Below are 955 nucleotides of genomic sequence, written 5' to 3' on the forward strand. Positions count from 1 at the left end.
GATATATATTGGATTTTCCCCTGACCCTGAGTGTCCGGCCCCATGAGACAGTGGTTTTTTCGGCCCCTGGTGGTCCGAGGTCGTTCCCGCTGCACAGATTCATGCGCCAGGGCCTCCTACAGACAATGCACTTTGATTTATTGCGCTATCTGTAATAGCACCCGAGATATCAGCAGATATATATTGGATTTTTCACTGACCCTGAGTGACCGGCCCCATGAGACGGTAGTTTTCTCGGCCCCTGGTGGTCCGAGGTCGTTCCCGCTGCACAGATTCATGCGCCAGGGCCTACTGCAGATAATTCACTTTGATTTATTGCGCTATCTGTAATAGCACGCGAGATATCACCACATATATATTGGATTTTTCACTGACCCTGAGTGTCCGGCCCCATGAGGCGGTGGTTTTCTCGGTCCCTGGTGTTCCGAGGTCGTTCCCGCTGCACAGATTCATGCGCCAGGGCCTCCTACAGACAATGCACTTTGATTTATTGCGCTATCTCTAATAGCACCCGAAATATCACCAGATATATATTGGATTTTCCCCTGACCCTGAGTGTCCGGCCCCATGAGACTGTGGTTTTCTCGGCCCCTGGTGGTCCGAGGTCGTTCCCGCTGCACAGATTCATGCGCCAGGGCCTCCTACAGACAATGCACTTTGATTTATTGCGCTATCTCTAATAGCACCCGAGATATCAGCAGATATATATTGGATTTTTCACTGACCCTGAGTGACCGGCCCCATGAGACGGTAGTTTTCTCGGCGCCTGGTGGTCCGAGGTCGTTCCGGCTGCTCAGATTAATACGCTAGGCCCTCCTGCAGATAATTCACTTTGGTTTATTGCGCTATCTCTAATAGCACTCGAGGTATCACCAGATATATATTGGATTTTTCCCAGACCCTGACAGTCCGGCCCCATGTGTCGGTGGTTTTCTCGGCCCATGGTGGTCCGAGG

Source organism: Nomia melanderi, unplaced genomic scaffold (genome assembly GCF_051020985.1).
Source record: "Nomia melanderi isolate GNS246 unplaced genomic scaffold, iyNomMela1 scaffold0014, whole genome shotgun sequence".
Lineage (NCBI taxonomy): Eukaryota > Metazoa > Arthropoda > Insecta > Hymenoptera > Halictidae > Nomia > Nomia melanderi.